This window comes from Spinacia oleracea, chromosome 1, assembly GCF_020520425.1.
Source record: "Spinacia oleracea cultivar Varoflay chromosome 1, BTI_SOV_V1, whole genome shotgun sequence".
In the NCBI taxonomy this organism is placed as follows: Eukaryota; Viridiplantae; Streptophyta; class Magnoliopsida; order Caryophyllales; family Amaranthaceae; genus Spinacia; species Spinacia oleracea.
The window spans coordinates 85,400,305-85,413,674 of NC_079487.1; the positions used below are offsets into that span (position 1 = coordinate 85,400,305).

At 37.5% G+C, this 13,370-nt stretch overlaps 1 non-coding gene across 1 annotated transcript; it reads right to left on the reverse strand.

The window, feature by feature from the left end:
• Positions 1-12,862: 12,862 nt before the first annotated feature.
• Positions 12,863-12,969, reverse strand: LOC130466523 (small nucleolar RNA R71). Its single transcript, XR_008926743.1, has one exon. It is a non-coding gene; the product is annotated as a small nucleolar RNA R71 (small nucleolar RNA).
• Positions 12,970-13,370: the final 401 nt, after the last annotated feature.

Below are 13,370 nucleotides of genomic sequence, written 5' to 3' on the forward strand. Positions count from 1 at the left end.
TGACGGATGTTGGTTTCAGTGGGAGCTAAACAAACTGTCACGAGGCAAAGAAAGAATATTGCCGGAAATGAAGATATTGCCGGAAACGGAAATATGGTTCATAACGGAAATATAAATAGTATCGAAGTCGAAGATATTGCCGGAAACGGAAATATGGTTCTTATCGGAAATATTATCGGAAATAGAAATTTTGCCGGAATCGGAAACATTATCGGAATCGGAAATATTATCGGAATCGGAAATATTGTCGGAATCAGAAATATTATCGAAAACGTAAATATTGTTCGAATCGGAAATTAATTCCGGAATCGGAAAAACAAATCGGAAGCACGAAACGAGCGACGGACAGTTGCACGAAGCAACAACCCATCGCTCATGGGCCAAGGCACACGCCCTCGGCAAGCCACAAGCGCCAACGCTGCTGGCCAGTGCACATGGGCCAGCGCAGTTGTTCCTTGCACACGGGCAAGCGCTGTTGCGCCTGTTACTTGGCTAGCGCGGCTGGGCTTTCGTGCAAGCTACCAAAGCTAGTCATCTTGCTTGCTATGTAAGCAAGGGAGCCGGCCAACCCTAAGGGTTTTAGGGGTTTTGGTTTTTTGTATATTCCTAAAGCTTTCCTAAAACGTTCTAGTGTTTTTCCTATTTCCTATAAATATATAACCTATGGTCATGAATAAACACAACAATTGAAACACAATTCAATACACTTTTCCTATCAACTATTATATCCTAGTTGGTGGATCTAAACGTGTTGTGTACTTTCTACGGAGGGACGACGTTTAGCGTTCTAACTTGTTCTTGTTCGGTTCGGGAGCAACTAGGGAAGGCACGCATCATGCACACAGTGTGTTCACTAAATTATGCTAAATGATTATGTTCATTAATTTGGATTTTGGCATTTATGGTTTTTCCGCATGACATTAGATTGTTCATAACCTAAGATGTTGTTGATACAACTCCGTGCGGAACTTCCAATTGCTAAGATATATTCCAAAATCGAAAATCCAAAGTCCAATCCCTGAGCCCGTTCTCATTTCGGAACTCGGTACAAAAATCAATTTCTAAAAATCAAGTTCAAAATCCAATCTCACCCAATGGACCTCTCCATTGGTTTTACAAGGCCATTTCCAGTCGAAAAGCCATTAAGCAATCCAAAATCTGACGCCGACCCATAAAATCGAGCATGCCGGGCCCCATCTCGTAAAATCGAGTCCAAAATACAAAACTCGGATACAAAATGGTGGGTTTTTAGTCGCAAATTTCCTTAACCACCAAGAAAAGCTACGCTCCAAAATTCGAACAAAGTACAAAGCTACAAAACAAAAGAAAAGGACGGTGTCATCGTCCTTGTTTGGCGGCATCCCGGACACGTCAGCAGCGCCTAGCGCAAGCCTTGCGCCTGACGCTGACGAGGCTTAGCATTTAGCCGGATAATCTCTTATTTAAACCCCTCATTTCAACCCAAATGAGGTGGGAAATCATACAATGCAACATCGTGATACTCATTTTTCCTCTCAAAAACTCAAACACATAATTCAATCTTCAAACTTTCAATTTTCCTACAATTTTTCTAAAATATCAAAGCAATTGGGAGTACAAATCGGAAAACTAGCCTAAATCTAAAAAGGTAAACCGAATCCCTAATACAAATTACCATGATTTAATACACGTTTATAAAGGGGTTTACAGTTAAATACATATTAACATAGCGGAATAATCCCCAATCCAGGAATCATGTATAAAGTACAGATCAAGCAGAGTTACGTTTGTAGCGTATTTTCCCTAGATTCAACGTATCACGAACACGAACAAGAACTCTAGATATCGTTCCTCTACTTGGTTCACCGACACGTTCAGATCCGTCTTGAGATCGATAGCTTAGAAGTCAATTAAGATATTTGTTTTTGGGAAGAACAATTTGTACCGAAGGCACAAAAGAGTTTAGGGTTTCTCTTCTGTGTAGGTTAAAACTGATTAGGATTATGTGGAAAAACATGTATGTTAAGTTATTAGAATAACCTATTAAGTAAGTGTGCCAACCGACCAAGCCAAAGCTCAACCGGCCAGCAACACTCACATACATACGGCCATGGGCCTGCACGATAGTGGGCTTTGGGCCGCGCCCTTGCCTTGCTGCGTGTAGCGCCTGTGCTTTTTTGTTATGAGAGAACACATAGGAAATCGCGTGGCCACGGGCCAGCGCTGTTGTGTTGTTGCTGCCACGCACTCGCGCCCATGGGCCTCGAGTGCTTCGCGCACTCGGCTTGTGGGCTGCACTCTGTCTTGCGTATAAATTATCGTCCAACAATTTATTTATCGTGTTGTACGATGTGATCCAACGTCGTACGATACGATTATTTATTTCGCCTAGATTACGAATATACGCAATACGATATACGATTCCGATCCAACGTCATATCGTATATTTATGTTTTTCCGAACTAATTCCCGGAAAGATATTAAATGAATTTTCGATTCATTTAATAAGGCGATTTGTTACATGCCAATGGTGTGACCTTATAGGTTCAGTCAAGAGTAAGCTGTGAGCCTAATTAGGATTAGAACTCAATGATCGGAAGCATTGCTCCAGCCAGCTGTTCCGATCACTTGATCTCACTGAATTAATTGTTCGTAATTAATCTGAACCTTGGTATTAGACTAATGCACCTTGGGTGAAGGACATATTTCCTTAAGTCTCCCACTTGTCATTCAGACATGTGTGCATCCATATTTTTTTATCGCTTAGTGTTACTTGCTGAACATAAGGTAAGATGCAAGCCATCCTTATTAGGTCCAGAAGTGTTTCTCGGATTACTGAGTTCAACTGTTAAACTTTTACAGAAGGTTAAGCCTTAACCATTCTGAGCACGACCATGCATTTTCACAGTATCTAACTCTCCGAGAGGCCTTGTTATACAACAACACCATATCCTATCAAAAATAGCAGGACAATCCAGTCTTGCAATCTATGAATACTAACTTTGATTCATAGTATGCCCAATAACTGCTTTTACAGTCTCCTTTTACGGTGCGTTGTTTAGCGAGCATCAAAGCGAACTAATCTTCAAACGAGCAATCATAATTACTCATGTTTTGACGAACGGTTCTAATCACGATTAATGAGAACTACTTATGACATGACTGTAATCTCTTAAAGTGTTCTGATGGTCAATCCGATACAAGATCCAATAAGTATCTATGCAAAAGATTTTTGACATCCAGTCCATCTAGTTCAAGAAACCGAACTATAAATCAACTTGCAATCTAATCTTCATTATTCATTGGTCGTCCAACCTTTCAATGACCTGGATTAGGGATCCTTTTGTGATTCAATATTCAAGTTCACTTATGTATCTTTGTCAAAGAATCCATCTTGACAGCCCATTTGAATGTTTTGAATCACTTGGACTTCATCATTTAATACTAAACCAAGATTAAATGAAATATGAAATCTAATTTCATAAATGATAAATGTTTTAACCAAATTCTTACAAATTTGTGGGCCTCTAACCCAAAATCAAGCATTTAATGTTTTACAGATATAGGCCTTTCACCCAATACTTAAAACATTCATGGAACTCAAACTTGATTCCATTTCTGCATATGAGTGTTGTATCTCATTCGATGTAGAGGTTTAGTTTATCATACTTTGCTATTCTTATCATCCTTTCTATCGAAAGCCTTTCGATGTAAGATGAAAAGATCTTTGAATATGTTTATAGAATGATCTAGTCTTTCATTGTTGTTAGAATGATTCTCATATTTAAAATAGAAAATCATCCAGACAGCAGACTTGTGATCAACCTGAGTTCATTGAAGAACTCCCACTAGAAATAATTCCCTTTTATTTCTTCTTAGGAAATAATGAATTCATTTTAATTATGTAGAATTGTAAATGATGCTTCCCTCTTGGAATACTCCAACCAGTTCACAGAGATGTGGGAGATACATCTTTCGACTGAGAACTTGGAAACTAATCATTGATTCAGTTTTCCATGCATCACATATGGTTTATAACCTATGTTACCACCTTTTAATCACGACGCCTAATTGCCCGTGTGTGTTTGTGGTTTGCCTAACAACAAAATCCAACTTTTTTTTAGGCTGCATGTAGCATCAAAACTTTAGTTCATCTTCACTTCCTCTTATCAAGTGCTCATCCTACATGTTCAAATGTGTTGGATGTTCTTGATATTATTCTAATGATCTTTGATCTAGATCAATAGAGATTGGTATAAACTCATCACAATCCAACATTTACGAGTTCTCTTGGCGATCCATATATCACATTATACATTATTGATTGTAATGCAAAAACCATTCGCATTTTAAAATCTATCCATGTAACTTTAGCTTATTTAGTTTCACGAGATACCGAATTTCGCTAAGATCTTGGCATTGCCATGTGATATAAAGTGAAGGTTCCTCTTCAAGGTCCTTCATGTTTAACTTTAGTGATATTTTACATTTTAGTTATAACATTCATTAGTTGGATTTATTCATATGGGTTGAGAGTCCCTTTTGAGTCTCTCAATTGTGTTTGATTTAGTAATTACTTTTACAAAATCCAATCAACGCTTTAGATCTTATCCAATATATCTTTAACCTAGTATGTTCTAAGTTTCGCCATGGTTCTAATATTGACAAATACTTTCAAATCTATCCATTTAGAATTTGAATGTCATTTTCAATAGAGAGATATGTATCTCAAATGTAGAACCAATAAACATGACTTAGCTCCCACTAAACTCCTCATCTACAAGATGATCCATATTTTCATAAAGCTATGATTGCTCAATAGCCTTGTTGAAAAATATGGTCCAATCCCACTTGTATGCTTTGATCTACGAATAGATTTCTTAAGGTTACTCTTTTATCTAGCATCCAAAACTTTTACATTGTGTGATATACACAATTCCTTTCTACAAGTCCAATTGAGGAAGGTGTTTCGATTTCCAATTGTCATATTTCCATATGCAACGATTGCTAGATTTATCCAAAATAGTTCAATCATTCCGAATTAGTGAAAAAGATTTCAACATTATCAACGCCGTGAAGTTGTTTACAATCTTTAACCACCAATCTAGCTTTTCTTTTGTATGTGTATACAATATCATCTTTGTATGTTTTGAAAACATGTTTGCAACCAATGGGAGTGAACCCTTTTGCAAATCAACCAAATCAAAGGCTTGATTCTTAAGATGAAGATATTTCGGATTTAATGGTCTTAAACCATTTTATATGGCCTTGAACCATAATAATGTGTCTGATGGCCTCAAACCATACTTGGGAATTTTAATTCGTCGTAGCTAACATGTAACTTGTATGTTCTTGAAGCACTTTCAAAGTCTTCATAGTTTCCATCCCTCAAGATATCTGTGTATCTATCTTGGTTGAATTCTATTCCTTATATGATTTACCTAAGTATTGAACATCAAACGTTAGTGTCTATAAAGACATTACTCAAGTCCTTTGAGTATTAGGATTCTTTTGAAGCACTTCCAAAGTCTTCCTGAAGCTCTTCCAAAGACTTCTAATTACAGTGCTTTTCCAAAGACTCCTAAGTATCCTACATTTGTTTGTTGCTTGACTCGAAGTTCTTTTTAGGTCACTTCGAGGTCATTTTTCTCCCACTTTCCTTTTTGGAAATAAGATGGTTTCCTAAAAGACATTATCTAGAGCAACAACCATATGTTCTCAGATTTGTGGTAGAATCAATACCTTTTGTTTCTATGAGTCGCTCATAAAGAAACATATATCTATTCTTGAGTTTGTTTGATGTAAACAACAACTCCCACTGGGTTTGATAACCCTAGATATATATATGTTGAAAAGATGTACTGAACCGAAGTTCAATCCTTATGACATCTTATCCTTAGCTTTGACAACTTTGTTTAGTGTGATAGTCACTTGAGAGTATCATTTAGAAACTATATAGGAAAATAGTCGTGATTATCGTCAATCGAATAGATTTCGATTTCTCCATTTGGACATACCATATTCTTATGGAGCGTCGATTGTTATAATACCATATAAACAATCTAGATAATATTTCTTGGCTCATGCAAACATCATCTTGAACCAGTATCGATGTTCCAAAATTCTTGCCAAGTTGATTTTATACCCTTTTGTGAATCGCATTGAAGCATTTCGCATATTTCACCTTGAGTAAACATAGCCATATTTTCTCAAATTCTTGTGAAATAGGCAAGTCATAAAATCCATCTTTGGTCTATGAACGTAATTGTCTAGAACCTTCTAACAATAGTCCATGTATATGTCATGTTCAACAAGTAAGACCCACGTGTCTTAAATTCATCAACTTTCAAAAATCCATGCCATGGAATCTTAGAATGTTGTCTTGTTGATATGGTCGTATGACATTGCCAAAGATATATGGAACGCAAATCAAAATACTTGATTTGAACCTTCTGAAGTTTGAGTGTGAAGAGATTTGTTTGTTTATTAATAAATCATATGACTCAACCCTTAAATGACCATTTCATTCAAATAAACACTCAACGAATATCACTACTACAAAAATCGGAATAAGAAAGTTGAATATAGAACGGTCAAGTGTGTTAAGCGTTTTGCAGGATTATATAAAGCGCTTATCTATGATGACAGTTTCATGATGAAAAGAATAGAAAGCGGTTAAGTGACTTAACTGTTCCGTATATATTTACCCTAATAAAAAAAATAATTAAAGCTAATATATACATGGAACAAATTAGTACATACAAAACGTAAAAATAAGCGTACAATATTCCCATTAAAATGAAAGAACTTCCCGTTAAAAAAATAAAAAAAGAAAAAGAAAAAAGAAAAAACTTAACCCTACCAAATTGGCGGCATCCTGATTTATCAAACTCGAAATATGTCTAGCGCAAAACCCAAAAACCTAACCACTAATCCACTATATTCTTTTCTATTACTCACAAAATACTCACCATGGCTGTTTGATCTCCCGCAGAACCCAAACCCTAAATTGCGCACCACCGCCGGTCTGAAGGTTGTACCGCCGCCGCCGGTGCTACTTTTCATCCTCCGTTGAACGTCAATGCTCCAACACTCCGAGTTTGGAGGTTAGTATCCTTTATTTTGTTCTACTAATTTATCCTTTCAATATTCTTAATTATCAAATTGTAATGCGTATTGGAAGAGAGTTTCAATGAATTTTAGGTCTAATCAATTACTATTACCACTTGATGAATAAAAATTTAAAATAGAATTATACTTAATTCATTATTATTGTCGAAAAATATGATTAATTTAGTCTAATTAAACTGATTTTTTTGGGGGGTTAATTTGGTTATTGTTTGTTGACTTTTTGTTTCTGGGTGTTTAATTTTTAGTTTTGGTGTGCATCCCTCATGATTTGGCGTTTGTTTCTGATTATTGTGTGAAAATTTTAATTTTTTTCCCCAACAATCAAGTTTCAGCATTTGTTGCAAAAGTTATCACTTTTGTTTATGCCTAAAATTTTTTAGTGATTAGTTGTTGGTTCTTTTGAATATTTTTTTTTTGGGGTATCACATCTTTCCAATTTTTGGATATCTCGATTATCTTTGGGTGTGATTATATTATGCTGGGAGTTTTGAATTTAGAATTTGCGTGTAAGGTAAATACATTTGATTGAGCAGGTAGTAATATTCGATTGCATCGTGAAGTGGAGTAGAGAGGTGAGAATTTTGAGTGTGAAATAGGTATTGGTTTTATAGTTACATATTAGTACTCCTTAATGCACTATTGAGCTAGCTTAGCTTTGTAGGTAAGGGGTACATGGATTAATGGAAGGCGTGCAAGGCATAAGGGTAATAGTTTAGCACTGATTTAAATACGCTGGAGACTAGTTAAAGCCATTGGTAATGCTATGATAGTGGCTAGGTGGTTTTGGTTATGAAAAACAAATCATTTTCAGGCACTTGTTAGGCTTTTCTTGTAAGTATGATTACACAAAAACAAAATATCCCAGTTGCATTTTTTATTGAAGTTGGCTCTGGAAGCAGCAAGCAGGGGATTATCGTCCTCTCAGTCGATTAGTTTTTCAACTTCTCAATTATTAAAATTGGCAGAATTCTGATGTGAAATTATGCTTACATATTAATTGATTACAAGTTGCTAATTAGATGCTTACAAATTACTGATTACAAGTTCTGTGTTTCCTTTTTTCTGTGAAATTATGCTTCCTGGTTATAAGTTGTGAAATTATGCTTCCTTTTTTTAAAAAATAAAATAAATCCAGTTGATGTGTGATGTTGCAGGGGTCGTACAATAGTCAGTATAGTTGGAAAAGCAATTCGCAAGGGAGAAAAACTCTTCTTAGAATGGAATCGCAATAAAGTGTCTGTTGGGGATAACAAAGATTATTTCGCCTGTTACGTTGGTGTTGTTGTTCTGGAACGCGTTAGTTTGAATTACAATGATTGGAATGAAGTTCCTAAAGAAGTCCTTAATGAAGTTTATGAGTACATCCCAGTAAGTTTATAACTTCACAAAATTTCTCCCTGTTGTCTCTCTTTTTATTATTATTATTTGTAGACACCTACTTTTGTCCCCATTCCCGAAAGGGAAGGTTCGATGATGAGAACATAAATCTCCACTTGGCAACACATCTCCTATAAAATAACGAATCTCAATCACCCTTTCATTTTCAGCCAAAGCTACTATTTATAGAAACCTGCTAAAAATAGTAATTGCCGTAAAAGGTAGTTGTTAAAAGTGGCAAAGTCATAAAAGATAGAAACCTGTCAGAATTAGGTGTTGTACTCCAACATAAATCCTAAAAGAGATAGAATTTGCATTCCTGGTATAATTCGAAAATAAGAGTTACGTATTAATTAAATTCCTAACGAGCCTAGAGTTCGTAACGGGCCCAGACGCATTCCGTCATAAGTTAATACGCACTAAAAGACTCGGATAAATCTCAAAAGCTCCGTGTTCTAAGAGTCCAAATCTGACAAAGAACTCGGCCCAGATCCCATTTTCAACGCCTGGACCTGGGCGCCGAAATCTTTGGCGCCCAGCCCTGGGCGCTGAAAACGCCTGGGGCCGTTTTACCTCCGGATTCTTTTTGGATTCGTATCTTAAAATCTATCTTTCCACACACCCTTTTCTATAAATACAGCATCAAAACCGACGTGAAAAGAACACACAATTGCATAACCTGAGTATTGACTCTAGCCTTAAGCCTAAGCCTCACGCTGCGAAATTGATCTGGCGTTCTGTCGTAATCGACCCAAAAGTCGAACATAACACATCCTGCCCCTTGTAGCTTGATGAATTAAGCCTAAATACTGGAACATTGCTTAGAAACCCGAGATTCGTTAAATAAAAGGAGAAATAGCAAAGCCAAGTGGTTAGTTTTCTGAGAACCACGACGCACCTCTCAAGGGTGCGTTGTAATGTGTCCCTCATATGATTTAATCGCTTTCATCACCCTTTTATAAAATTGTCAAACTATTAACTTGATTGATCTATCACACCTAATAAGATAATACCTTGGACAATTGAATTATCATGCTAGGTACCTTAAATCAATCTAAATAAGATAATCACGATTGATTTAGTGTTATGTGTTGCATATTGCTAAAATCAATTCAGAATAGTTTAATAGTTTAACGCATGTGCCATCAATTATTTATGTTGAGCTAGTAAGGATAACCTGCCTCTGGAGTATTATCGATGAGCACTCCTCTCGGTAGCTACAGTCCCCCGAACTCTCAATCTCTGCCCTGCGGGTGTACGTTGAGCGATCCCCACACCAGGGATCACAAGGGAACCTATGGCCGTCGTGGTCGAACATAATTGCACTCTCTTTATGTCACGATAACCGGGTTTTGTCAGTTTTTCTCATTGTCGTTAAAAACTGAATGGTGACTCCTATATTACTAGTCGATTGGGTGTAAACTCACAGGAAATCCAAATACACTTGATCTGACAACGTCACGCCCACGAGAGACGAGGTCACGCATTAGCCTCGTGCTTTTTCGACCCCCTCACATTATTATTATTATTATTATTATTATTATTATAAAGAAGGTTCTTATACACATTCGATTTGAGGAAAATCTGTCTGGTCTGCTGCCAATATTCTCTTTTTTAATGCTTCCCTATGAACCTTTAAAACCTTCAATCCTTTTTTTTCTCTTTCTAAATCCTTCCACTTCAAAACAAGATTAGGAAGCCATCTGTCTGCTTGTTCATCTCTTTATCATTGTTCTCAGGTAGAAAGGCCGCTACGTATAGGTGGTTAGGGATCTCATGCTTGCTTTTGGGTCATCTTATCCTACTCTCTCTGTCTTTTCTTTCGCAAATGCAGTCAAATCTTTTAATGTTGAATCTGTTTGACTGTGTCCATGAGGACTGCCACATGGGAACACAATTTACCATTGTTATGTAGTTATATAATTTGTTGTGTATTTGGCATGTATGTCTTGTTCCAATTGAAATGTTTGTGAGCCCTGAAAGATCAGTGTTGCCGCTAACTTGTGTACTGGGGTTTGAGGTTGTATGATAAGTAACAAATGATAAGTGATATCTTTACATTATTGATATGCATTAGTGATAAGTACTTTTATCTTCTATAAATTGTGATTCTTGTTTTGGTACGTTTGCAATATAAGTTCAGTTTGTTCATTGTTCTTCTATATAGGTTGCTGATATGTTCATATTTTATAGTGTTTTTACCCCCGTCCCTTAGTACTTTTTGATCTCAAATGAGCTCTTCGGAGCGATTTTTAGTACTAATGTGCTCCTTGTAGTGTGTTTGTAGTTTCAGGTTCATCATTGTAGGAATTAGCATGTTTTTGTGCATTTCCTACTCATTTTAACTAATACAAGAGATTATGTACTTTCGAGAGCACACACATTGAGTTGGAAGATTTTCGAGCAAAGCGGACAGTGAAAGAACTAGAAAACCGATACTCGTCTACTCTTTTGATCATAACTTACGTTCTAAAACTCTAAATGAAGTTATTCTAATTGGGTTGGATTCTAGACTTCATTAGCTTTCCAACGAGTGGTCACTCGCCTAATTCCAACGAATAACAAAGGAGATATGGCGTTTTAAAGATAGAGGATCGTGCAGTTTGTACGCGCGCCCGGCGGGCGAGTGGCTGCCCGACGGGCGAACGTCAGCCCGACGGGCGGGAGCTGCCCGACCAGGCGCGTGCCGATGATTTCCAGAATGTCTCCCTCCGCCCGGCGGGCAGACCTGTGCCAGACGGGCGGATTTCGAGTTGGTCGCCCGACGGGCGGAAGGCTTCCCGACCGGGCGACGACAACCCAGCAGGCTTATGCGCGGTTTTCTTTCCGGTTTTCTTTTATTTTTATGGGCAAACTATAAATACTAGGCTTCAATTATTTTAGTGGACATCTTATTCTAGTATTGAAACCCTTAGTTTTATTTTCCTTAGTTAATTTCTCTCTAAATTTATGCAAACACTTAGTTTTCAAATTCAATAAAAATTCAAGCTTTCTATTTCCATTGTTCTTCAATTAAGGTATTGTGCACTATTTCAATTCTTTGTTTAGCTCTAATTATGTTTTCAATCATGCTATTTGTTTATTTTATTGTTAATATGCTTGAGTAGTCTAATTTCTAGGGTTTGGGGATCCATGAATGATATGAAGGGATATTGAATAATCATGATTGTTGGCATTGCAATTGATTCCTATTGATTGGTTTATTTCACTATACAATTAGATTTGCGCAGGTTTAATTGTGGTAGTTATGCAATATCAAATTACGATTCGAGAGATGCAATTTGATGTTTAGGCTTGTGTCAATAGGTGGAATTAGAGTTAATACGTAGCGAGAGCCCGTTAATTCTAAGTCTATGACTAGTATCGATTCGAGATAGCATGCTAGTCTGAGTAATTGCTTTGTTGATTATCGTGATTGTTCATTGTCCTGGATTGTTATTTGTTGGTGAACCTATGCCCTAAATTCCTTAATATATTGATTCTTACTCGTTTAATTATCGTTCGTAGTTTAGCATACAAACCACCAACCAATTCCTGTTCCCAATAGTCTAGATTAATTAATTGATAGTAGAAAGAACGCCCGTTTCCCTGTGGATTCGATCCTGACTTCCCTTGCTACCTAGCTAGTGGACTTAGGTTATTTTTGATTAGGTGATACGACTTAAGCCTGTCAAATTTTGGCGCCGTTGCCGGGGAAACGGTTTTATTTTCTGTTATTAATTGTTATTTCTAGATTATTGTTTGTTACTTTACTTCTCAAGGAACCCCCGTTCCTTGAGATCGGATCTCACGATTGTTTTCTAGTTTTTGCTTGTTTATGCCCAGGACTGTCCATACCAGCGATCTGACTTCGTTCGATCCTGAACCTGAACGGACCTTCCGTAGACGACGTAGATACGTTGAACAGTTGAGACTATTCTGACTCTGAATCCGACTATCTGATTAGCAATCTATTACATACAGATTTAGAGATGGGTGACCAAGCACCACCACTACCACCCCAGCCTGTGCCAAGGCTTACAGACTATTTAAGCCAAGTCTAACTGTGCTTCCCAAGGAGATCATGCCTTCTATTGCGGTCGAGAACTTCAAGATTGAACCCCAGCTGATAAATATGATTGAGAGACACCAATTCGGTGGGGAAAAGGGTGAAGATCCTAATCTCCATATTCATTCTTTCATCTAGTATTGTGCCACCATTAAGCAGAAGAATTTAACACCGGAGCAGACTATGGAGATACTCTTTCCATTTTCATTGAGTGGGAAGGCAAAGCTGTGGATTAACAATCTCAACCGCGCAGCTATGAAAATCACCGATTGGAATTCCTTGGCCCTTGCGTTCTATGTTAAATATTTCCCACCTGAGAAGACAGCTTGTCTGAGGGGTCAAATATTAGGTATCTCTCAACAAGCAGATGAGAGTTTGTTCGAGGTTTGGGAGAGATTCAAGGACTTGCAAAGAGAGTGCCCGCACCATGGTTTGGATGACTGGTTCCTGGTTCAGCAATTCTATAATGGTCTGGGTAATGAGTCTAGGTGTCTTTTGGATTCAGCTGTCAGTGGGAGATTTATGCAACTGGAGGTGCCTAGAGCTTTAGAGGTGATTGAGGAGATGGCCATCCATAGTGCCCAATATGGGAATCCTAGAGGTTTCGCCGACCGGGGTGTTAAGCATGAGATGAATTCTATTGAACAGCTTACTGCTCAGCTAACTGCCCTACATCATAAGCTAGATAATATACACATCGCATCCTCTCAATCCACCCAACATGCTAGTGTCGCTGCAATGAGTGCCCAATCTGCAAATGTCTGTAATAGTTGTGGGATGCAAGGTCATTATGCACAAGAATGCAGGACCTCTATCGAACAATGCAATGCATTCT